The sequence below is a fragment of the Patagioenas fasciata genome, chromosome 5, assembly GCF_037038585.1.
Source record: "Patagioenas fasciata isolate bPatFas1 chromosome 5, bPatFas1.hap1, whole genome shotgun sequence".
Taxonomy (NCBI): domain Eukaryota; kingdom Metazoa; phylum Chordata; class Aves; order Columbiformes; family Columbidae; genus Patagioenas; species Patagioenas fasciata.
In genome coordinates, this window is record NC_092524.1 from 52,970,165 (window position 1) to 52,996,894 (window position 26,730).

Sequence of the window (26,730 nt, forward strand, 5' to 3'; positions counted from 1 at the left end):
AAGTATCTTTAAAAAAACCCCCACCAATAGTGTCCCTTCCCTCCATGAGTCACAAACACTAAAAGCAGTAATAGCATGTACTCATGATAAACGTTTCAGTGGCAAGGAAAATACAGGTTTTTTTACAAGTCAGTTTATGTATTTCCACTGTACTGCTAGAAACCATAAAACTCAGTTACTGCTTAATCAATTCATTGACTTTTGTGGAGGTGACAAGGAACTGGAGGCAAGATGTCCTTCCTTCTCTTTGCTCTGCAGATGTCTGCAGTCAGGAGCTCGTCCTAGAGCACCTCTTAAGCACCATTATTTTGGCAGTAGGGTGGCAAAATTTTTACAGAATAAAGGGAGTTTAGGGGAGACCTACAGATATTTCCAGTGGGTTGAGGTGCAGATAGATGAGAGAGGATTTTAAAAGGCAAATAAGGCATGGGAAGAGGCAGTTAAGTAAGTTTTAAATCTGTTGTTTACAGAACATTTATATGTCAGTGAATTTGCTGTCTTGGTGTCTGACTTATCATTGTTTTCCCTAGTGTAAACAGATTTTTTTATAATGGAGTTACAAAGGCGTAAGAAAGGAGTAACATAGCACCAGACCAAACTCTTCAGCTACTGTAAAATTTTCCTGTGTGAATATCTCTGCATGGCTAATGAGATTATACACAAATAGAGACAATTTTTCAGACATGTTTTTTGTTTGCTTTCATTTTTATAAGCTGTGTAAATAGTTATGCTTTGGGGTCTAACCTGCTGTCTAATTGACACAGAAGGAAACCTTCTGTGACCAATTTATCTTATAGTCAATTGGCAGCAGCCCTTCCCTTTCTGAAGACTAGATATCTGTTTATTTTCAGAAGTAGGATGCGCTATGTTGGGCATGTAGGCACCATAATGTCATATCTATATTCCTTGGGAAACCAAACAGCAGCACATGAGTAGCGAAGCAAATGGAATTTTGAAAGCATGCTCTCACCTTTATTTAAGGCCGTGTACAATTTTTTCCAGTTTGTGACCCAGAGCAGGGCTCCCATGCTAAGTATATTGCCTTGTACTGTGTAACAGGCAGAATATTTGAATATCAATGCTGAGGTCTCTTTTAAAACTGCAGATGTAATTAGGCGACGTTGACATGTGGGGCAACACACAAGGGTGGGGGCAGCCAAGGAAACTGGCCTCCAAACCTGGGTGGGTGGAAATCTTAACTGCGCTGCAGGGTCAACGTGCTGCCTCGTCAGGGAGGCTGGAAATGCAGGAATATCGCAGTGTATGGACTGGAAAGATGTGAGGCCGTTGCTGTTCATGGTGTTTTGCAGATCGTCCTTTCTGCTACAGCAACAGTGTACTGGAGCTTTAAATGGTGAAAGTGCTGTGTGGTGTCAAATGTCGAATAACTAGTCAGTGGGGAGTCAGTCAGAGGTCAGCCGTGCACTGCCCTGAGATGCCTTATGCCATGGGATTCATCTGTTAGAAGATAGGAGTTGCAGAGTCTTTTTGTTGCATTAAGTACTTTAATATGTTTCCTTGTTAAGCCTTCATTTTATACTCATGAGACAGCTGCTTGGTCAAGGAATTAGTGCTGTAAGCTGTTTAAAGAAATGGGGTTCAAAAACTTTTAGCATTTCTTTGAGGTTCTGCCATTAGCTGCTAGACAGGCTTTGCCTCTACTGTGCCTCAGTTTAAACATGTGCCAAATTAGGCAAAAATGCTTAATTATCTGATACAACTGCAGCAAGATTCAGTTTAATCACATTCATAATGGAATGTAGTATTTGAGTTTATGAGTTATGAAAAGTAGAAATAAATACCAGTTTTAAAGCCTTGTTAATCATCATTTTCATTAGCTGCTTCAGTTTTCAACATGATGCTTTGCCATCAACAAGCCAAGATTTTACTTGAAGTGCAGGGGTTTTTTGCACATTCAACCCCATGGAATAGTTTCTTTAGCTTACCCCATTCAGCTTTACAGTTTTAGAGCAGCATTCGCCTATTGCCTGATGTGGTTTGAGAGCAAGTACTGTCAGGGCACTGGTGGTCATTTGTTACGACAGATTCTCTTTAATGGCATGCTTCATTACTTGGGGTTTTTCACTTCACCTGTTTTTCGTTTTCTTTTTAAAAAAGAGGACACCTGAGATGTATTAGTAAACTCTTCTCCAGGTTTCTGTCTCTTGGTCAAGTCCACGCTTTGTCTTGTGTCAATTACATGAAACGAACAGAGAAATTGCAAGAGGAGGTCAGGCTCCTCCTTTGGTGGAGGAGATATTTGTGTTCCTAACAGGAGGTAGAAACCCATGTGGCCGGGTTTGTTCCAGGATATCTGGGGTTTTACAGGGTAGTGAGCAGTAGCAGGCAGCATGCTTTTCAGTTGAAGCAAATGGGATACACTGTGCATTTTGCAACAATGATTGCAGCTGGTATTTGCAGGATGGGAACGCTCCTCAGCAGTTCTGGGGTTAACATGGTCAGCAGCACCGTGTGCAACCTGCACTGGCTTCTGCAGCTAGAGAGCGAAGGCTGATTTTTAACTGTCTCGGCAAGGAGATGTTGAGAAGTGGGGAAGTTGCAGCTCCACTGGCGACTTCACAGTGTTGGGTGGCAGTGAGTCTTGCTCTTGCAGGGAGCAGATAAAGTGTTAGGAAAGACTCAAGGGAATAGCAGAGTATCGTGAGACTTGTTTTCTAAGAAAAGTCTTGAGTCCAGTCTAATTTTTGGAAAAGGAGAGTGCATGATTCTTTTGTGACCATGTGAGGAACCGAAAACTGATTTCAGAGACAGCCAGTCCAGTAGGTTGGTTTGTATGGTTTGGCCAGTTCAGGCTTTCTGTGGTTGTTCTAGCTGCTGGAGTTAACTAGAATTTGTCTATCAGCATTTACAGTTAGGGATTCTTTTATTCAGAATTTGTGAAGAAATATTTTTTTGCCTGCTGAAGAGTTCATTACCTTCCCATGTCAGAAACAATTGCCAGCAAGAATATTGATATAACTGAAAGTAAACAACTATGCATTATTTTTCTTAATCTAAAAAAAATTATTGCTTTAAACACAATCTTCTTTCTGACATAATATGTTTCCTTTCAGACATGAACAGTTTTCCCTTTTCTTATTTGCCATATTTTCTGAACTTCGTGTGATACTTGGGGAAAAAAAAGTGACTCCTCACATATTTCTCTGCATTCTAGGCATTGAAATACATGAGAAGATGCATTGTGGAAGGTATTTGTCTCCAGGGACAGTTGAAAGCATAGAAAGAAAGCTAATTTAATGTTTTTTTCTAGACTTTAATTATCATTCCATATGCTGATGAACAGATTATTGTGGCAGGCATGGTGATTATTTAATGGAAATATTTTTAAATCATTCTTTTTCTGTAGTGTTTGCAGCCAAAATATTATGGCATTGTATATTTCTGCCTGAGAATCTGCCCAGGTAAAAAAAGCAGAACTCATACCTGTTTCCACTAACTGTAAAATAACTGAAAAACCCCTCAGAAAGGCCACAGATGGCAATTACTGAAATGCTTTGTTGTTGTTTTTTCTAACTTTCGGTAGTCTATGACTGGGTTAATAATGCTGAAAAAGAAAAATAAATACTTGACTTTTTAGTCGGTTTTGGTTACATTTTAGAGGTAAAATTGATCTCTGGGAGAACCAATAGTGATTTTATCAGGATCAACTTAACCCATTAAAAAAAAAAGACGAAAGCAGAGAGCAGCATATTTATGTATAATCGAAATAAAATTTCAGACCGATGCACTGTAACTAAAAGTGTGGCAAAAAATTATCAGTGGGATTGAATAGCCATCTATCGGTTCATTCGTCTGTCTTTCAAAGATATACCTATGCATTTCAGTTTGTCATGGCTTCAAGCCAGTAATTTCCCACCATTGGATAAACTGAACAGATGTGTAAGTTTTTCAAAGCAGTGACAATATTTTCTTTCACATTTTGGTGAGAAACTCAAGGAGAAGTCTGTGTGTTTGAGACTCTACCCCACACATTACACACTCACTTCTTACCTGCATGTGCCATCACCAACTGTTTTTAAAAGAGCTGAAGTTCCTGTTTCCCATCACTTCATTTTTTCAAGGCATAAGCCCCACACCATCTGTGCACATTTCATTGCAAGACCTTAATTTCTAATTTAAAAAGGAAGCATCTTTTCACAGCAGTTCAATATCACTCATTGTAATTCAGTGGGATTTGTCCTGGAAGGCAGGAAGAAACATTGTCAGAAATAAAGGAGTTCTGGGGTGTGAGAATAAGAGTTAAAAGTGTCCATTGCCCATGGAGATATACTGAACTTTCTGTGAGGAGTGAACATGGCACTTTCGTGCATCTTGTTACTTTAAGTTGGCAGGACCCCCCTTGTATTAACTGAATTATTCACTTGTTCTACAGTGGGAAATGTTAGAAATTATTTCTTAATTATTGTTGTCAACAATTGCATCACATCCAGTGTGCCAAAACCAAATACAGCTCTTTTAAGGGGACATAAAAAGGATAAATTTCATTTCTCAGTATTTTGACCTTTAATTTCATTCAGTGAATTTCTTCAGTACTTGCCCATGTTGGGCAATGGAGAGTTTTTCATAGACATAGTGCTTCATCTGTGGATGCACACATGCTGTACCTCTGCTTTAAAGGGAAATCTTTTCCTGCTCTGTGTTTCCTGTATAAAGCTATAATTCTCTCTTGCAATGTTCCAGTTAGTTTATGTGCACATAAATAGAAGGGAAGAGAAGCTTAAAAACTGAAGAAAATGAGATTGTTGATTTCTCATGAAAAATATACCTGCATCGAATGTGGGAAGACAAAAAATAGGCAGGAAAGCTGGATGCTGTCTTCATGTAGAATCACACCTAATTAGAAGACATCTCAGGTTTTTCCATGAGGTGCTGGCAGACTTCTTACTGTAGCTGTTTAATGCTGCTAGAAAGTAATTGGAGACCTGAAGATGTGACAGTTTCCTGATATGTTTTAGTTGAATTTATTAAAGTTGGGCTTGGATAAAAAAAATCATCCTTCATTGAAAAAAGTCAATGAAATATAAACTGGCAATGACTATCTATGACTTCTTTGTAGAGCTTGTTTATATCCTCTGGGAAACAGAAGACTAAAATACATGGTATGAAATTAAAAAGCTGCTTGCAAATTTCAGGGTAAGTTCTTGTATATCTTTGCAATTGATTTCTTGCCTTAGAAACAAACATCATAATGTGTGAAACTCAAAGCTGTGCATGAAAAATGTTTGGCTGAATGAGATCCCACGAGACTTTAGTGTCATTTGGGTTTGTGTTAAAAAGTGACTAATTTGCTATATTTGAAAAGAAGGTTGATTTAGCTGAACCACCTTCATATAAAACAGAGGTGGACAGAGTCTGATCTGGACAATTGTGTCCTGAAGAAGCCAACCTGTGTAATGTCCTGGCTTGGCCACCTCCTCAGCTGGCTGGACCTCACTCCGCAGAAGTGCCTAAGGAAAACAGGCCAACAAAGTAGAACCTTATCTTGGATTTGGAAAGAGAAAGGCAACAGCAACACTATGGGATACTAAATTAAGAAAAATCAGGGACTTGATTGTCCAGGTGGCCTTTGAGACAGAAGCAGCAGTATCACAGTGCTGGCTCCCCTGCGCGAGCATCGAGGGCAGGGCAGCAGGGCAAGGCAAGCTGAAGGATGTGGAGCAAAAATGGTTCTTTTACAGGTTTCCAGCAATAGCACTCACATACCTGATGTCTGCCTGTCACTGTGCTTTCTGGCTTGATGCTGTATAGTCATGGGAAGGTTACCAAAATTGAGGCATGGTGGTGTGCATGGAGTTGTCCATCTAAGAATCCTAAAAGCAATTGTGAAGCAACTGGAGGTGAGGTGAAAGTCAGCCTTTAAACTCAGGTGTATAATAGCTGTTTTGGCTACCTTCTGTGTTAATGGAAAAAGCTAACATTTTTCTTCAATGGAGGGTTGCACAGAAGGTTAGCTGCTCTTTTCCTGGACAGCTAAACTGCTTAGACTACACTGGCTTGTATAACTGCCTGTCAGACACTCTGCAAGGGCCTTAAGAGAAATTAAACATTAATTTCCCTGATTGTTCAAAAAAAAAGTATTAATTGTGCCCAACTAGGTGTGAGGAAGGTAGTAAATTGATTATGATGGTGCAGAGCTGACTGCTTTGCTGAGTCTCTGCAACTCTCCGTCTGCTCCCCGTCCTCAGAGGAACAGGCACCTCCGCACACTCATTTCAGGAAGCCTGAAAACTCACATCTGCTGCCAGGAGTGATAACTTTTAGCCCCTTGGTGTATTGGCTGTGATTTTTTGCGACTACTGGCAGACTGCTCAAGTTGCCATTATATCGGCATTTATACCCACTCTGAGAGCTGTTCCTGCTGGGCTCCTGTTTCTACTTCATCCCTCTGGCTTTCTCTGCCTCTAGCCTATATTCTCTTATATACAGTTGCCCATAGCAACTCCCATTTGATGAGGCCCCCGGTGTTCTCTTTCGCGTCCTCCGAAGGGGAGTTCTGCCAGTGGCAGCTGGAAAAGCTCAGCCCCCTCAGTCTCCCCTGGTGAGCAGAATCTGAAGGAAACATACCTTCAGAAAATAAGTGTTTCCAGGAACGAGAGGACAGCATATCCAAAACTAAAGGCATTTGATGAATCACTTACTAGGAGCTGGTCTGGTGGAAATGCTGCAGATCGTCCTTGAGAGGCAATGCTGCATCCTGTAGCCCTGAAGCTCTTCCATGTCCAACACCCAGCACCACCTCCTCTCTCTAACCTACCTGCTTCTTGTCGGGATGTGCAATTAAGCTGCATCTAGGAACTCATCTTGTTAAAAATACTCTGGCAAAAGGGTTGTTTTTAACCTTTGCTCTGGATCAATGTTTGGCCACAGACATTTGCACTGTCACGACAAGAAAACCAACACCAGGGTTGAGTGGGCAAGAGCTGCTTCTGCTGCCATTATCACAGAGATAAATGCTTGTCAAATTTCAGTGTAAATTGAGAAAGCTCCTTTTTTTTTTTTTTTTTCCACAGTATAGCTGACAACTTGTGCATTTATGCTGGAGATGCTGAAATAACTACAGCAACAGGGCTCAGAAAGACTTGGGATGTGGGACCCACTCACCTTGGAGTCCCACACTGCTATCACCTGAAAGTGGAAAGGATTTGGTAAAAGATGCCCAAACGCTGATATAAATCCAGCATCTGTCAAGTCTGTGTTCATGGAGATCCAAGTCCCAGACTTTTTCAAACTTAATGCTGGGGTGTTTGAACTCTGATCTAAACTCCCCACACCAGGTCATTTGAGCTCACACCAAGCTCCTCCTGCATTCTCATTTTTTCCTGCTTCCCGAATGCACACCACCACCTGCCAGTTATGTGAAATCATGGATCTGTACCTTTTAGGCAACAAAATTACAAAAATTACATTTACTTAAATAGCAGAACTGCAACAGCATTTAGCAAGCCTTGAGGGAGTGAGGTGTCTAAGCAAGGACTGCTGAAGTTGGTAGGCTGCAGCTCAGAATAATGGTGCAGCTCATAACTGGGCACTGAAACTTCGAGATCCTCAAGCCTGTCTCTCACCAATGCTGAAAATGCCTTCATTTTCTGGTGTGCATTACACTGAATTTCTCTTAATCACTTCCTGAAGTAGTTCATTATTTCTATTCTCACAGCTATGGCTGTTCTTATGTCCAAATACAAATTAGAGAAGAAGTGGATGTGGCAAGCCTCTAATAAACAGAGTGAAACAGAAGTATGTTATAGCTTTTCAAACTGAAAGTTAATTTCTATTTGTTATGTAAAGCGTGTGTTTTAAAGACACTTGGAAAACACATAGTAGGTGTGTAACTCCTGGAGGAGAAGCTTATGGAAATGGTTGCAGGAACCTAGATTTTCCTTAGCCTGTGCAGTGGGTAGGAAAGCTCAAATACTCACAGATACCTTCCTACTCAAAGCAGTCAACCCGTGCTTTAAATTTTAAAGTAAGTTCTGCCTGCAAAATTGTTTGTATGCCTGATGCAGCTCTCAGGGGATCAGTGCAGGTAGTGCTGTGCGCTTTGCCTCACTCCAAAGGCAGCATTGCTACAGCAAAGGCTTGTGTAAAATGGGGAATTCTGAAGTTTTCAGATGATGTACTAGCATCTTGCAAGCCAAAGCAGTAAAGAATGTTTCATTTTAAAGACACCTATACCCTACCAGTCAATATTGTCACATTGTGGAAGACCTGATCCTTGAGCACCCTGCTTTAGCTTGTTCCTACTCAATGCAATAAATCTGTCATTTCCTCACACCTGTTCACATCATTAAGTTAGGCTTATACTGAATTACTGCCCTCACACTGCTGAGTTTAAAAACAGTCACTCCAACATATTTACAATAGCATTAATTAGAGGATGCCATAATAAAGACTCACAATTTACTAATATGAGTAGAAGTAAAGTAATATTTATTTATAAGAAACATAATTGCACAGTCTCCTTAAAAGGACGAACTCAAATTTTTACCATTTGCTTTTTATGAGGACATATAAAGGGTGGCAGGTTGTTGTGGGTTTTTGTGTGTGTGTGTGTTTTTGTGATTTCTTTTTTGCATTTTGTCATGTACCAAAGTAAGAGAATACCATAGGCATCAACACATTCAATAACCCTGCAGTCCTGCAGTGAGCAAGTCCCTGAAAAAAAGTAGTTACCATTCCTCATGCTGAATGGGCTGCAAAGCGAATGATGTCTTTGACTGAATCATCAGTGATCTCCTCAGACTCAATTGTTCCAAGGTAAAAATAGCAAAGTCTTTAACTGAAATTGTGGATGTTCGGTGGAAAGACAATAATGCGAGAACTGCACATCCTCTTCCTTACACGGTCCAGGGCCTCGGCTGCAGCAAGAGATGTAGGACGTCAAAATACACAGCACCATGTGTTTTTGTAATTGAGTTGTAAACGAAAGTTGAAGTGTGTGTAATCATGATGATTCTGTGTTGAGGGGAAATGTGTACCTTAATAATACACGGAGATACTACAGTGATTTGCAATGCATAGAATCTTGTACTCAAATTTAAATGGACAAGTAGTAAAGTAATCATGGTTTGCTAATATCCCTTGATAATTTTACGAAAACAGAATAGTTCTCACATCAAAACTTTTTGGGAGCAAGTACCCAAAATTTAATCACATGCGTGATGTCAGTCAGCCCAGCCTCCCTCATCTCAGTGTTGGTTTTCATTGTATCAGTAAGTGTATCGTGTTTCATCTCTATGAAATGCTGGAAGCTGATTAAATAGATATTTCTAAGATGTTTTCATAGTAGTTATTTTCTGAGATATATTCTTTATTGAGTAATTAAGCAAGTAAAATGGAATTTCTAGCTTGAATTAATACTTTTGCTAAGGAATGCCATAGAAATGTGACAACTAGCCCACAACTAAAGGAGAAGGCGGGAGAAGGACGGAGGGAGCCCTCCTACCAAATTTTCACCATAGTTGGAGTAACATGAACACCCTGACTGGACAAGCAGGAAAGCAACACTCTTCTGAAAACATGAGACATTCCCAACAAGACCAGATCAATGCTCCCTTTAGTCCACTGTTGTGTTCCAGCATGAGGTTCCAGCAGGAGGTAATGTCATTTGGGGATGTGAGCCTGGTCAAAATCACAGCTCCTTGTTCTCCCTCAGCATCCACAATTGTTGGATGTGGATGTTAGAAGGTGTTTTCTGACCCATTCCATTTCCTCTCTGCTTATAGACCCCAAATCTATCAATTTGTCCAATTCTTTTTTGAGTTTGCTAATACTGTCTGCCTCTATGGTCTCCTTTTAAGGCAAACTCTAGACATTCAAAACCCTTTGAATATAAAAGAATTTTTTTAAAGTTTTAAAGCAGTTTCTTACTTGTTTCACTGAATGATGTGCTAGTTCAGAATCTGTTAACACCATACCCTGATTCAGCTTTTCTACTTTTGCAACCCTTAATTATATCCATCCTCAACACATTCCTCTCTAAATGGAGATGTTCTTTCCTCATATAAAAGCTACTCCATTCCTGTAATCATTTTAGTCATCCTTCTTTGTACCTTCTTTAACTCAGGTAACTCCTTCCTGAGATGTAGAGACCAGAACAGAATGCAGTTCAAGATATCTAGTGGACAACAGGATGACCATGAGCCAGCACTGTGCCCTTGTGGCCGGGAAGCCCGATGGCATCCTCGAGTGTATTCCAAGAGGGGTGGTCAGTAGATCGAGAGAGGTCCTCTTTCCCCTCTACTCCGCCCTGGTGAGACCCCATCTAGAATATTGTGTCCAGTTCTGGGCCCCTCAGCTCAAGAAGGACAGGGAACTGCTGGAGAGAGTCCAGCGTAGGGCAACAAAGATGATTAAGGGAGTGGAGCACCTCCCTTATGAAGAAAGGCTGAGGGAGCTGGGTCTTTTTAGTTTGGAGAAGAGAGTGAGTGCCACGAGGATGGAGTCAGGCTCTTCTCGGTGGCAAACAATGATAGGACAAGAGGTAATGGGATCAAGCTGGAACACAAGAGGTTCCACTTAAATTTGAGAAAAAACTTCTTCTCAGTGAGGGTGACAGAGCACTGGAACAGGCTGCCCAGGGGGGTTGTGGAGTCTCCTTCCCTGGAGACATTCAAAGCCCGCCTGGACATGTTCCTGTGCGACCTCACCTAGGCGTTCCTGCTCCAGCAGGGGGATTGGACTGGATGATCTTTTGAGGTCCCTTCCAATCCCAAACATACTGTGATACTGTGATGTCTACACCAAGAGTCTTATGTAGCAGGCAAATGATGCCCTTATTTCTATTTTTTTTTTTTTGAGTGCTGCTACACATTGAGCAATAATTTCAGAGAAATTTCAATGTTTACTCCAAGATCTTCCTCCATAGTGAAATGTCCAGGTCTGAGTTCAGCATTGTATAGGCATGGTTTAGGTTATTTTTCACTAATTACATTTCCCTATATTTCTACATTAAAGTTCATCTGCGGCCTTTCTGCACCCTCACTCTGTTCTAGGAAATCCTTTCTTGCTATCAGTAGCATTTGATTACCCAAATGAACTTACTGTCATCCACAAACCTGGGGATATCACAGTGCACTCTCTTCTCCCAGTCATGGGTGAAGATGCTAAATAAAACTGGTCCAAATACCAATTCCTGGGGAATCAGCACATTCAGAAGATCTCCTGTTTATGTCAATGTACAGAATCTCTCTTCTACATTTTTGCTGACAGTGATAAAATGATAAAAAATAAAGAACTAAGCCAGCTTCACTTGAAGGTTCAGATGGACTCACTAATACCTAGTAAAGAAGGAATACAGGAAGAAAAGAAAGTTTGGATGTGAAGTAACTCTTCGAATAGAATGCTTATGGTGCTGGGTCCTTAGTTCTGACCCTTAAAGTGAAATGCCGAGTTAGAGTCTGAACAGAGACATTTTCAAATAGGTATTTGATTATTATTTTTTTTTTTGTAACATTATTTCCATCAGGTGTGCATCCTCATACTTTGTTAAGCAGTTGTGATTTATTTCTTTCCTTATTCTTGGCTTGCTCTAAAGTCCATGGAGACACCTGGCATGCTGCTCTTCATGAAAGCTATCTAGTTGCTGTGTAGGTGTATCTGACAGCACCTTATATTCAAGACATGTTAAGGAGAGGTCAGGAGCCTGACACGTTTCTCATAATGCTATTAACGTCAGTTTAAATGTGGGTAACACGAGGGGCCAAATTAATGTAAAGAAGCCTTCACTGCCAGCACTCAGTCACCAGCAGAATCCATGGAGTTTGATTCCTGGGTGCTGGCAGGGCACGGGAGGAACGTACGGGTTTGCCTGCAGCAGCCACTGCATAAATCCTTTTGAGCATCACGAGGGGATCTCGCTGTCTGTGTGTGCTCTGAGACCACGTGCTGGTAGAGGAAGAAGGAGACACGACAGTGTGATTACAACACTCACTGCTTCGGCTGCAAGGTGCTCAGTAGCTGCGCTGGGGCAGGGAGCACTGGAAAGCAGCTGGAATGGGATGCTGTACTTCCAGACACCAGCTTTGCTCCTCCTGGTGCAGAGGGGAGTCCCATTCCATGCTTTACACAAGGTCCATATAGGCTGCTTTCACCCAAATGCTCTGCATGAAGGAGTGATGTCAAGAAGGCTGAATCCAAATCTCAGACGTCCCATAACAGGCAGACATCGCCAGCTGGATTTTTATGTGGAAGCAGCAGTAGCTGTTGCATTTTGTGCTAAATGCAGTCTGGCTGCTCTGTGTTAACCATGGGTAGAGTGCAGCCAGGGGTTCAAATGCTGTGGGGACCTCGGTAGAGGTCTGCCTTGCCTGTGCACCCCAGAAATCCTCAGGCCAGTGGAGGTAACAGCATCTGTGGACACAAACAGGCACAACTAAGCACCTAGAGAAGTGTCAGGGTGAGGGGGGGAAACATAATTACCCACGGACTTTTCCATACCTAAAGAAAAGCTGAGGTTTTGTGCATCTCTTTCTTACACTTTGTCACCTAAATTTTTCATGATGCATGCTTTAGGGGCTGATGTACCATTTTGGCTTTGGTCTTTGGTAAGTATTTAAAGATTTACTTCACAATCAGTATATTCTCTTGTCTTCTGCCAATAGTTCTTTGACATACATCCAGCTGCTAGGTGCCTTTCACAGCACAGGAGTTTACTTCAGCAAATAAATTCCCAGCTGTGCTTATTTCCAGAGAATGTTAATGAAAAGGTCATGTGTTTTTTTCTTTTTTCCTGGGCATTCTGCTTTAGCTTCCTGAGTTTGAGTTTGAAACCTTTGTGGTGTCTCTAGCATGTTTCTGGGAGAGGACTGATTTTTTTCCATTTCGTGGATCTCACTGTTTGGCTTCCATGGCTTCCAAGACTGATACTGATCCCACAAGATACCCTGTCAGCATAAGTATCACCTTTCCCAGAGCCTTGGCCCCAGGGAACTCAGGCATGTGGTTTACCTCTCCAGGACCACACAGTGAAGCACATCCCACATAAACCCTTCAAATATTTAAAACCAATCACAGCTTTCTCTGAAGAGCAGGAGAAATATTCAAACTGGGATGAAATGTCTGTTTGCTAAGATGGACTGGACCACTCTCTTTCCAGTTTCCTATAGAGAAACATGTCTTCTGCTCCTGAGGAAGTCCCGTTCTCTGGGGACTTAGAGACCTTTCTTCTCCTGACAGCCTTTGACTTTCTAAAACAGTTCTGTGTGTTCCTATGAAGGACCTACCAACAACTGCAAACTTATCTTTGAACTTGCCTGCCTTGCTTTACACAGAGTCCTCAAATCATCATCGGATGTCATGTGGCTTTTTCATTCATTCCTCAGAATCAACTGTCAGGCTTTAAGAAGCTGAACGATCTTGAGCAAGGTGATACAAATCTAGGGAAAAGCAAGAGCAGCACACAACATCAGTATCTGTGGCTGTTGGTCTACGCTATTCCTTTGCTTTGCATAGCTTGTTTCTGTGATATCTGTTCTCATGACAAAAAATAATGGCAAAACTTGACTTCCTAAGACGTAAGAGTTTCCAGGAATTACACATCAATAGCAGAAGGTAAACCCCCAGTTTCTAGACAAGGTAAAATGCCAACAAACGTAACCATTCTATTTTTAGCATTTATGCTTCTATCTACTAAGATATTTTTATTTTGAAGAGGTAGCCCCCAATGGATCTCAAGGCTGAGGATCAAATTTTACCTCACTCTTATTGCTGTAAACCAAATATAATTCTATTTCCCTTAATAGATTTACGTCTAATTTGTAGAATATGGTTTGTATCAAGGCCAAAATCTGATTACTCACTGATTGCCCAGTGAATTTCTCTGATATGCCATCATGAACAAAGGGTTCAGAAATCTGGCTAAAACTACTTCATAATGGCTGCTTGGTGAACTGGATTTTCCTGCCTACTGAAGAGAAAAGTAATGAGCAACCAAATTCAAACATTTCTCATTATTTTAAGAAACATTTTCAGCCTCAATTGACTAGATCAAATTTGATTGACTCCCTCTGAATTTCATCCTCCTGAAACGGAAGGGTATTTCTTTCAAGGATGGGAAGAAGATGTCAAGGACAATATATATGGAAATGCTTCAATAAGGAAGAGGCTGCAAATGTGAAAGGAACTACTAATAACTCAGAATTCTCCTTAGTGTTAAGATTAACACAGAGCAAGTATTTGCTAATGTCAAAGCTTCTCGTTGAATTGAAAGATATAACTAGCTTCTTCTTTTACTGCCAATGAGTTTTCAGGGAAGGGTGTGCACATGCATATAGTCATATTGACCCACGCTCTGTCTTCATATTTAATTCACTTATCTTTCCCATGACATTGACATATCTATTAAATCTGGGAAACGTGCCTATCACATTATGTTCTTTGTCTAGAATATAAGAACTCTGGGTGTGAGACCTTATGGGCAGTGATAAGAAATTAAGTAGGAATGTCAAGTGTGTTGTTCGGTCTGTATACAGTCTTTTAGGTCTGGCTTGCAAGAGATAAGGAAATGCATTTATGTAAGTTGCAGAAAATAACATAAACATTTTGCAGTTGGCAAACTTTCCCTTCCTTGTGTTGTCACTTGGAAGAGAAGGCAGCAATGGGCTGCTCAGGTTGGGGCTGTACTCAAAAGCAGCATGTTTCAAACCGAAGGAGAATTTATCCTCCCCAGGAGCTGGAATGTAATGTGGAAATGTGGATGTCCAGAAAGCAGCTCCTCAAAACAATTAATCACTTTACCTCCATCAATCAGTGATGGCTGCCCAGACAGCAAGGAAAAAAAAGCACTCTTGGTCTGAACTCTTGTTGGACAAATGTTTTGGTGAAGCCATAGGATGGTTTGAACCAAGGAACAAATTTTCACGGGCAAGTAGATAACAGACAACACAAGGGCCTAAAAGTGAAAGACAGCAAGAAGCCAGAAGAGCAATTGATGCACTACATGAAAATCAGAAACTGTGGTTTATTGTTGTATTTTCTCTTGATTCTCAATAGCTCGATGATAAACTGCACACTGGCAGTCCTGCAGAAGTCAATATATTGTTCACTCTCCATTTCTGGTCATGCCTGACAGGGGTGTTTAAAAGGACACTCAGAATACGAAATAAATTATATGAAAATAATCTCAAACACCATATTACAATAGTTTGGAAAGGAGTTGCTTTTATCAAGCAGCTGTAAAACACTATATTATCACCTCATTACATAATTTTTGTTTGTATTATTCAATATTTTTATAATCTAGGTAACCAATATGTCTTCTCTGCTGAAAATATTTCAGGTAGAGATAGATTTATGCAGAAAGCGTTTTTAAAGATGATGCATCATTCCTCAGACGAAGTGGGTATTTTGAAGTAGTAAATGTGGGTTTTTTTACAAGCAGCCAAAAAGCTTTTACTGAAACAGCAGGTAGATAACAACTCAGTTTCCAAGCCAGGAGGTTTCCACTGTAACCAATAGCACAAACATGCAAAGACTGATGCTTTCAGCATCAGTACTTCAGCTAACAATTTTCTTTTGGTTTATTTTATAAATATATCTGGTGAGACATTAAACAGAAGTGGACAATAGGGAACATGTTTTAAGAAATAAGTAAAACTCATTGCCAGATTGAAAAAATTGAGTTTCTAAGTTACCTGATCAACAACCAGGTCTTTTTCAAGACAAGTTTACTAAAAGATGTGGAAATGAATATGATTTTAAATAAGCTCGTCTGCTCAGTTAGTGAATATCTAGTCAAATATCTGCTCTCAAGTAACAAGCAACAGGATGACAGGAAATGGCCTCAAATTGCATGAGAGGAGGTTTAGATTGGATATTAGGAAAACTTTATTCACAGAAAGGGTTGTCACCTATTGGAACAGGCTGCCCAGGGAAGTGGTGGAGTTACCATCCCTGAAGGTGTTCAAAAGACACATAGATGAGATTCTTAGGGATACAGTTTAGTGCCACTGTTATGTTATCAGCTGGACTTGATGATCTTGAGGGTCTTTTCCAAGCAAAAATACTAATATTCTATGATTCTATGGTAAACTACAGGCTGCACCCAGACCAGGATTTGGGAAAGAGGTGAAGGTATTGCTGGGCCTTACTCACTGTGAAATACAGTAGGGGTTATACTGTAATGACATGCAGATGTACAAGCAGCTGGACCAGTTACTGGCAGTACAATGCTTGAGGCAGTTCTCTAAGCCAGATGTCAGGTTTTTTGAAAAGAATGTCTTTAGTAGAAAGTCTGCTAAAACATCTTCAGCTTTAAACATTGTGCTGTCAGTTGTGAGGCTTGTAAGTAGTCATTGAAAAGATCCCGATATTCAAAACCACAATATGAGGTCAGAAGATACATGGAAGAGAAATGAATCAGCTGCAACATGCATATGAAACAGCTGGCATTGCTAGCCAATGGTTATCTGAATGTATTCAGATTTTCTGTCTGATGACACCTTACCATTGCTGTTGCATGGGTGATTAACAGATCTTACACAAAATAAAATTTCTTTGGGGTGGCAGACTGTCTTGATGTCCTTGGACTCATCTGTCAGTGAACATTCACAGAGATGGATGGGGTTTAGTTTGCTGTCCACTCATTCCTCTTTTCCTGAACTGTATATACTGTTCCAGAATAGGCATTAAATGTTCAAGTAAGAGTGGATTTTATGTTGTATTTTGTGATGGATACTTACAAAACCTCTTACTCATGGACAGCATTGAATGCTATTTTTCTTACCTCAACCAGAAGGATTTATCATTTGAATATGTGCAAAGCTTGTTATTACCATGCTTCTGTTAAAGAGGACTGTTAGTGGTACATTTTGTAAAAGATGGATCACAAAGCCATAAACATGTCAAGATCAGCTAAAAACATGTTTTAGCAAGCCCAGACATGCATCTGGTAAAGAACGTCATTGTCATGTTTCTAAGTAAAACATCACTCTTGGGACTGCAAGGCAGCTGGTGGCTGGGCTTATTTTTTGTGTTAGTTTTGTCTTAACCGCTTCTAGGAAAATATTAATTGTAACATCTTTTACAGCAAAATTTTGTTCAAAGTCAATCTTTAAAACCACATCTTTAAAATATTTTTTAAAATTCTATACTGAACAAAAAGTATTTTAGCCAATTTTCACCTTCTAGGATGCCAGAAAAAAGGGACAGGGGTGGGTTTTGGTCAAATCCAGTGTGTGTGATACAGATTTTCAGGTGTTCCCAGAGATCCTGGAAGACAGCAACACTCAGCACAAAGCAAAATATGGCATCACTACTTCAGCCATAGTTTTCATTGAAGTATCAGCACCCCAGGAGTTCTAATAGCCTCAATAAAGCTGAGTGCAGTGGAATAATTACTATTGGTCTACAGCTCCCTTTTGTTATTTCACAAAACATTTTAGTACTGGACCAGCTATCTTTGTCATTCAACATTTTAATGTTAGCACATATTAAAACCATAGTACTAGCAACAGCCTGGAGTGTTTTGGGGCTTTTATTCTTAATTTTTCACTTGTGGGAGATGGGCAGTTATGGTCTCCCTGTTCTGTTGAAAAGGGGTTGATCTTTCTCTGTCTACACCATTCTGCATCATAGATGTTGAGTATTTTTTTAAAACACAGCAACATAAAAGCTTAAGCTTTTCCCATGCATTGAAAACTGTTCTTTGGAGAATGTCACTTATTTCTCTACTTGTTAAGAAAGTTGCGGTGACTTTGAAACCATTAATTTCTTCAGCTCCTGGCTGGGTGAAAAAGAAAAAAAAAAAAAAATATATATATATTTTTTTTTGTTGTTGTTGTAGTTCACAGCCCTTGTTGAAGGAAATGAGCCTCTAATGGAAGTCTGATAAACTCCATCTCTTCAACTACTTCACTAAAAGACTTTATTTTAAAAGAGATTCCTTTGTGACACTAGCTTTTGCACCCGTTTTTCAGCGTGTGCATTATATGCCGTATGAAAGCACTATTTCCTTTTCATGTATGACAAACTGGTTTGACTTGGCTTCCAAAAAGCCACTACAGAGAGACAAAAGGCTGCACAGACTCCTTTTAGTGCAGAAAGGACTTCATAAATGGCCTCAAAACTTTCCAATTTGTTTTCACATGGTTAGTCATGGAACTGGTCGCTTACACTCCTGAGAAATCCTATTGTTTAATTCTGTGCTTCTTTTCCAAAGCTAAATGTGCTGTTGGGCTGGGAGATAAGCACTGTGAATGATGAGCTTTTAAACCTATTACCAGTACAGGTGTCTTCTTCAGAACTTCTAGAAGAGCCAGAACTTTGCTTTGCTGTTTCATTATAACTTTTTTTTTCAAGGGTTTTAAAATTAAAGAAGTGCTTTGTATTTAGACTTATTCGTGCATTTCTTCTTTCCCTGGCAGAATACATTATGAACTGAATAGGTGATACTTCAGTTCCTGGGATAAACATACATAGTAAAAGCTGTTTCTGCTTCATCATTTTCATAGGCAGAATCTGTAAAATTATTTTCATTAACTGTAGTTGTTTAACTGATCAGCATTAAAAGTATGAAGTAAACCATGACACATCTGTGAAAAAGGTACTTGCAAAGGAGGGTTGTCTTGTATACAGGCTTCCAACAGCTGAACCTCTCTGCTTCCAGGTTTAACAGCTTCTGAAAGACTGAGAAAAGCCATCTTCCCAAATAATCTGAAATCTGTAGCATGATTCTTGGGATAAAATTCTCTTTGTGCTTTTTGAAATGGCTTTCCTTCATTTAACTCCAATGTTTGAAATGATGGGCCTTTATTAAGTGACTGTTTCTTAGCGCAGAGTCCAGGAAATAGCCCTGAGTTAAGTCTTTCAGAATTTAAGACAGTCTGTGTGTTGCACTCCACAGTCCATGTAATCTCTTTAAAGTTCAGCCAGGCATTTCCCCCAAAGCTTTTTAATATTTGTCTGCATTATGATTTCAACTCAGTGATGTCTTCAGGTAATCATTCAGAGAAGAGCTCACGTCTCCTGGGGTCTCACAAATACTGAGGTCTGGTAGGAATCCGCTTTGTGGGTCCGGTGGCTGCGGGTGCCTGTGAGCAGAGGTGACAGCCCCTCTGAAATGGCTTATGTTTCCAGCAGTGCTGTGATTTCTCACAAACAAAAGCTGTCAATTCAGTTAAACCTCCAGAGGGGAACCTCATAAAGCAGATTAAAAGTAAATAAAGAGTTTCTGTGGGTCTCGCAAAAGCTACTACTGACTGTTTAACCTTTAATCAAAAGTATTTCAGAAGCAGTTTCACAATTGTACTGCTGAAAGAATTCACCTCAGTTTTGTCTTTGCATATATGAACATCTCTTTTTCCAGACATCATTAAAGTATAATTTTATTTCCATAAATCTATAAATGCCTGACTGGAAAGCCTGGCATCCCTTTTATCCTCTGGATGAATTCACATCTGACTGGACACCTGCTGTGCGTGGGAGGCCCTGATCTGAGCTGGACTAGGCAGGCTCCAGAGCCATCCTCTGATTTTGGGATGTCCTTAGTACATCCCTTGTCAAGTTACATCAGAAAACAACCAGATTTGTAGCTTTTGAACACTCTTTATCTTCTTGTTATAATCTCTACCAATTCTACCCTCTGCCTGCTTGTCTTGTTCTTATTTAATTGTTTGGGTGGATGAGGCAAGTGATGCTGAGATTTTGAGTTTGCCTGATGCATAGAGAGCGGGATTGGTCATCACCCAAGTAGATCAGAAGAGAATTGGTCCTTGCAGTGTGCAGTGGAGTGTGTTTTTTTTTTTTTTAGCATTTGCAATGGCACAATAATTTGACAGCAAGACAAAGTTGCCATGGAGGATTTGGAGCACTGCAGTGTGAACCTTCCTGCTGCATTTTACGTATAGGTCCTTTTCCACATAAATGTTTGGACCTGTAAAATAATATGACTAGGCTAGATTATTTAATTTATGCTTGATTTACAGACATATGCCACTAGAGCTGTCACTGGAAGAGCATCTGTGACTTCACAGGCGCATACGCATTTCCTTTAGGCAACCCATGAACCAGGGCCTTAGCAGGTCCTTGCCTTTTGAGAAAGCCAGACATTTTGGAAACGAAACTATGTGCTTTGTCATTGTGCAGATAGAAGCCAGCACGCTGTTTGGCAATTACTCTTGTCTCCAAGACAAAATTCACTGCAGTCACTAACATTACCTCGATTCTTTTCTCTTCTGTGTAGTGTTCTAAGTTTGTCTGGACATTCTTGCACCTGGTGGCAATAATGCTTGTTTTGCAGGTGATGTGCTCTTTGGAGCAGCCTGACATTATTTAGGTTGGATGGGGTTTTTAGCAACATGATCTAGTGAAAGATGACTCTACCCATGGCAGGGGGGTTGGACTAGATGGTATTTCAAGATCTTTTTAAACCCTAACCATTTGATCATTCTGTGATTATTTCACAAACTCAGTTTTTATTCCCATGTGTCCAGTTCTCAGCCGCCCCGGCATAAGTTTTTGCTTTTAAAATGTCAAAAAATATGAGAGTCTTTGCCTCCTTCATAACTCTTAGCTTTTAAGGTATCTTACACAGAATAATGGATAAGAAATTTCAAGTTGATAAAATGAGTGTTGAAGTTTATCATCATAAGTACTCACAAAACTGGTAGTCCTACATCACCAGTTCTCCAGTGATAAATATTCACTGCAATCTCTGATATTTGCTGTCAGCACTGCCTACCAGGTTTTGCAATTTTAATCACAACATTAATATCTGCTTCCCTTTTCATATGGAATATTTAAATATCTTACCACATACCATACCAACAGCCAATATGGTGTGGACTCATGGTCCTTGCTTTGCATCTACAGTCCCTGCAGCACCTGCTTGGGAACTGTGAATTTTTTGTTTTTATTCTTAGCTTTTGGGGGCTTTCTGTCAGTCTCCAGGGAACTAAAGCAGTGTTTGTGCTGTCTTTTATGCTGTGGTCCTTTGACCTGTTATTGAGTTTGATGTATCTAAGCATCATGCTAACCTAATTTTCTGTGTGAGGCTGTGGAAGTAGCAGTATTGAGGCCCTTGGCAAATGGTGGTTCTGGTAGCGATGGCTCCCAGCCTTCCTCTCTGCCATCAAGATAAGGCTTCAAATTGGTTAGGAAAATGCAATCATACAGAAACACATATGCACATATCGTGGGTTTTTTTACATTGCCAAAAATAAGCTTTCCTAATCTGTGTTCAGCTTCCTTCCAGCCTGTAATGCTGGAGATTTTTGTTTTCCTTTTCTTTTCTTAACTTTTTTGACTTTAACACTGTCAGCCTCTGTCTTTCTGCTTTAGTTAAACTGCAAGTGACCATGTTACATAAAATCGCTCTGATCGTGTTGGTATTTCAGGCCAAGGAAGAGCCTTACTGTTTAAAAATCCCGTTCACTGAAAATGCCGCTAACAGAGTTTTGCCAGGCTCTTGTTACCAAGAGGATACAAACAGACACCACATTTTCTCTCTTTTTTCCACTGTGAGAAACAAAAATAACTGCGTTACTTCTCCTAGCTTTACCTTTAAATGAGAAGAAACACTAAAGCTGCAGACCAGAGGAAAATTCTATTAATACATTTTGGACTGAAAAAGCAAACCACAGCAGCTACAGACATATAACTTTCCTACAGTATTACATGAAAAGTGCCCTCCGGGAGACACAGGAACACTTTTTTCCTCCAAGAAAAATAAAGATATCTCATGTATCCATGCCAAGAATAAAATTCACAGTAACCAAATTTAAGCTAACCTTTGAAAACTCTTAAAATGCAGGGTATTTAAACTATTTAAAAGGAAAAATTTTGTGTAGATTAACCTATGGCTAAATTAGTACAAAACATTATGTTCCTCTTCCTTAATGGCTGAAGTTATTATGTTTACACAGACTGACTGACTGGAAACAAGCCCTTGAAACAGTGTTAATTACATTCACAATTCAGATAAAGTATTATCCTACCAAGATGAATTATAGCTTGAAGTTATTGCCTATTGTTCGTAAGGGAGACTATCAACAGAAAAATAAAAGGTTTATGTACATATATATGTATTCATCACACATACACATGCTTATCTAATGCAGATATAATTATATGTATTTTTTAGTTTTGTATATATATTAATCCATTCATTTTCTCTGAGCCTGTCGAATAAATATTTTTAATCTCTGTTTCAATCATACTTCAAGATGTTTAGATCTGGTTTTGATTCTTCAACACATCGCAGACACTTCATATATACTGTGTATACAGGGTATACCTGTCTTCTGAACATAACCTTCTGGAATCAGTAAGAAAGGCCAACTTTTTAAGACACTTTTTTCCTATGAATATGTTTTTATGGGGACTTCTTTTGGTGCTGAATGTTGACCCAATATACATTGCAAATCTGACAGTTACTGCATTTCCATGCTCAATGACCTTAAATCCAAAGGCATATGCCTTTGGCTTTCACGTTGAAAATATTTCTGTTGTGATTAAAATTTTGATTTGTTGTTTTTATTTTTATGCTGGTTTTTAACAGGAATGGAACTGATGATAACAGTGTTTCTTCCTACATTGTATAAACTGCCTTCTCAGGCATTTTTTAACTAAGGAAAGGCTCTATTTGTTCTACCATATTTCCTTATTGTTCCTTGGATAAATTTGTGTGTAGCTTGTAGTCTAGGATATTATAGCTATTATAATTTTAAGGAAAACCTGTAAGAAAGGTGAATATGTTGTGTATTAAGATTTAAATACAGCTCTTTCAAAAACCTGTTCTCTATGCAATGTTTGACAGTATATTATCCAGAAATGCTATGGCCATTTAAATATTTTCATTTAGTGTTAAACGCTAATACTTTGCTGTAGTTTGAACTTGAGTCACACTTATTTCCCACAGTTCTGCCATTCTCTGTGAGGTGTGTTGGCATCGGCCCCAGGGAGAGGACTCAGATGATGTGTTGGGTTGGAGGCAAGGTCTGATGAGTCCCTGGCTTTGGTGCCAGCGGACCGGACAACAAGCAAACCTTCCCCTCCAGCACACACCGATCTAATTATTTTTAATTTATTTACTTGGAACAAGACAAATATTACTGCTTTACCATCCTTCTCTTATCAAGATATCAAATAGAACTTAATTTTTTTTCCTAATTATAATATGTTGGGCTTTCATTTCTACAAAAAGAAACAGCAAAAAGCTTGTTCCCCATAGACTCAGTGGCCTTAGGGCTGCAGCCTCTGCCTGAGGCCCGAGACGGGGACTGGGGCACTGACACCTGCACTTGCTGAATTGCAGTTGATGCTACTTGTCCACAGAACTAACACTCTTCATTACTCCAGTACCCACACCAAGGTATAAGCTGCTAAGTGCGTTTTGGCACAGGATTTTAGGTTGTCTTGGGGCCATGCACATGCAGGTTTGCATCCCAAGAGGGCTCTGAGCACCCCAAAAGCTGCGCTTGGTGTCATAGAATCACAGAATCATTTTGGTTAGAAAAGACCTATAAGATCATCGAGTCCTAGACGTTTCTCTGGAGGAAAGAAGTGGAAGCTGGTGTCTGCAGCACATTTGCAAACAGCTGCAGGGACTGAACCCTTATCGCCTTCCCAGGGGCTGGGAAGTATTAGTATGTAGTCAAGCGCTCGAGCATTCCTGCAGCGCCACCAGTTATTGATATTTTTCTGCCTTTTAGAGCCTGCCAAACTATTGATGACTGGCTTTGATGGGTGTTCAGGTTGGACCAGATATGCTGTTCACCTACACGGAGGGAATGAGTACCTTTTCATATGACATATTAATATTTAATTAAACATTAAATACAAGTGTGTTAATAAAATATAGATTATTTACTTAGATAAATGTTGTTATGTGTTAAGGCTAAATAAAAACTACACAAACATTTAAATGACTTTTCAACAAGTCACTAAAAAATTTAAAAATCATAATAATGAGGTGTTTTCAAAACTGAGCCCTTTTCTATCCCTATAGTAACACGAAAGGTTTACAGACTTACAAATCTATCTCAGGATGACAGAAAGGCACTGGGCATACACCTCAGGCTTCAAAAACTACGTAAAATTATAAAGGGAAACCCGAAGTTAGGCATAAAGTATTTATACATTGAATTAATGATAGCACAGAAGCTGTAACACAGCTGTGTGCATTTCTTACTGAAGACCTTGAATGAACTTTAAATAAAATATAACCCTCATTATATAAAGCAGAATGGCAGGGTTCTCATAAATTATCTTATACAAAAAAATTACAACAATGAAAATTACAGAGGCTTTCTCTCCCAAAAAGTTATCTATTATTTAAGGGCTGCACAGACATTATGACCGATACATCAACAGATCCCTAAAGATGTTGTCTATTAAAACTGAATTTTAATTCTATCTTTCATCCAGTGTTATCCTTTTAGCACTTTTTTTACTTATGTCTTTTAGATCTCTTAACACTGGAAGCTTTTCTTAAGATAGGTTTCTCTTCAAGGCAGAACATGCAGATTGTGTAAGTGGAATGAGAGAAGGGCAGTAACAGGTATCCAGCTCTCCAGACAGGTTTAAACAGTGGCTCACTGTGAGCTGAACTTTGCCATGTTAAATACAGATATTGCCTCACACACACTAACACGAAACAAGCTTTATCTTATGTGCTGCAAAAACAAATTGATGAAAACCTCAGTATTTTGCTATTTCTACCCTTGAAGTCACGTTCACACACTTGGCATGACAAACCTACATCAGTGTTACAAGATTGGGTTCTCAGAAGGTTTTTCTCACAGCCAAAGTAATGTTATGCACAATCTTTCACACAGGTCTTGTAACCCCACAGTGGCACAGGTTGAGCATGGGACTCATGCCACTCTTGAAGCAGTATCATCTTCCTTCTGTATTTCGGCCTCAATGAAAAAAGTGGTGAGGGTGTTGTCTGACAGCTTTGATGACTCTCCAAACAAGTTAGAGAGCGAAAAAAAAATCTCAATATATATGAGAAAGTATAGGTTGTAGTTGGGTAACTATTGTTTCATGAAAACATCTTCTGTCATTAGTCTCAGCATCAGCATTGCCATTTAGGAATGGACTTAACCCTGCTAGGAGCCCTGGAGAAGGTTACATCTCTCTCAGCCTGCCCGAGCACAACATTGCGGGTGCAGACCGGCACAGAAGGAAGCTGCAGCAGTGGCATTCAAGGCAGGGTCCCAGGTCACCAAGCAGATGATCACTCAGCATAGCGGTGTATCTGCAGATGTGACTCAGATCTAATAGCCCTGGAGACATTTCCAGCTTTTACAGCTCCACAAGGTGCTTGGGATGCGGGGGAAGGAGGGACAGAGCTCGCTCAGGTGGGTGGGTCTGGAAACAGAAGAGCATATAGCACAAAGGAGCGTTGTTATGGCCATACATCCGTGCCTGCCTGGGCAGGCTGAGCCCTTCACCGTGTAACCATGTAACCATCTGCATGAGAAAATAGCATTGCCGATGAAATAAATGCTAACATACTCCAGGTTGTCCCTGATAAAATATTATTTTGTCAAATAATTGTTGTAGTAAAGGAGACGCATAGTTAGAGAGAGGGTCAAGATGTTTATCTGAGTGGTTCTGACAACATGTATGAATGTAAGTATGTCTCACCGGGCAGCCACACAGTTCAGATACTGAACATCCACTAATGGGAAATCACAGCGGGGGCTGTGTGTGTGTGGGGGGGTGATTTTCTGCATACACTTAGCAAAATGAACCACACTAGACATTAGTTTTCATATCAGAAGTTAGACCCAAGTCCCAGTTTATTGCTGTCAGGTAGCTGTGACAGCACCTTGCCTGCTTCCATGAGCATCTCCTCTCACACAGTAGAAGTCTTCACAGAAATGTGTCTTTTTCTTCTCTTCCTGGGGACGACTTAATGCCCCCATTCCTTTCTAGAGTAGGGCTCTGTTACAAGCTTGCTGAAGCAACAGTGTCCTAAGGGGACTGATGTGACAAGTGACATGATCTGAGAGTGCTTTGGCTCTTCCTACAAGAGTTCCTATGCGTGGCAATTACTTCAGCAGAAGTAGAGTTTTCCTAGGACTACTTTTTTTGCTCTGGCAGCACCAGAATAGGCCATCATGGCAGAAGTGAATTTTGACAAATAATTAGTGTCTGCACACTGTAGGAACAGTACACAGTACAGGACTTTTTATCAGTGAAGCTTTTGAAGCACAGCTTCACTTAGAGTCATTTCTTCTGCCTGTCTTTTAGAAGGACAGAATGTCCTTACGCAGATAGTTCAGTGCAGAACATGTCTGAGGGAAGGACAGTCAGCATCTTTGCAGGTATCTAAGACTTTCCATATTTCTCTCTCCTAATAACAATTTATTTATGATCTTTTCACTGCAGTTGGAAGTCTTGGTATTTAGCTCGGTTCACGTCCGTCATGATCTTCAGTTGTTTTCCATTGACCGTTCCACTGGTGAAATTCATCATTTCCCCAGTGAGTCATGACCAAAGTAGAACTGATAGACAAAAACAAGGAAAAGAGTTAATCAAATAAATAGAAAATGCATTAGGGATACAGTCACAACATGAGAGACAAAGGGCACTGATCGTAGGTTAAACTGGAAAGCTGTTTTATCATGATATTTCTAGCATCTCAATGATTCATTACTGTTGCTATAGTGTTACCCCCTTTTTCTACCCACTTCCTCTTAGTGGGAAAGACAGGAGCAGTGAACTGCACACATTCAAAAAGGAAACGAAACCTCTCAGAAAAGA

General features: G+C 40.0%; 1 protein-coding gene across 1 annotated transcript in view; it reads left to right on the plus strand.

Annotated features, from left to right (window-relative positions):
- KCNK13 (potassium two pore domain channel subfamily K member 13) overlaps positions 1 to 26,730 on the plus strand; it is a 76,133-nt gene that overhangs the window by 39,289 nt on the left and 10,114 nt on the right. The gene's annotated exons all lie outside the window — the stretch shown is intronic.